The sequence below is a fragment of the Triticum dicoccoides genome, chromosome 5B, assembly GCF_002162155.2.
Source record: "Triticum dicoccoides isolate Atlit2015 ecotype Zavitan chromosome 5B, WEW_v2.0, whole genome shotgun sequence".
Lineage (NCBI taxonomy): Eukaryota > Viridiplantae > Streptophyta > Magnoliopsida > Poales > Poaceae > Triticum > Triticum dicoccoides.
In genome coordinates, this window is record NC_041389.1 from 618201074 (window position 1) to 618201286 (window position 213).

A 213-nucleotide genomic window follows, 5' to 3' on the forward strand; every position below is an offset into this window, starting at 1 on the left:
TCCTTATGGTAGATCACTCATTGTGAATACGTAAACAACAAGACCGATTTCTGGGAGAAGTTTCTCAACAGGCCCCTCCCCCTCCCGCCCGCGCCGCCACCCGCGAGGCGGCCGGGGCGGGCGCCCAGATCCCGCCGCCTCCGGTCTCCCCTCCTCCTCCTTCCTCCCTCGCCGCCGCCAGGGGGCACGGCCGGGCTCGCCTGACCGGCGCCG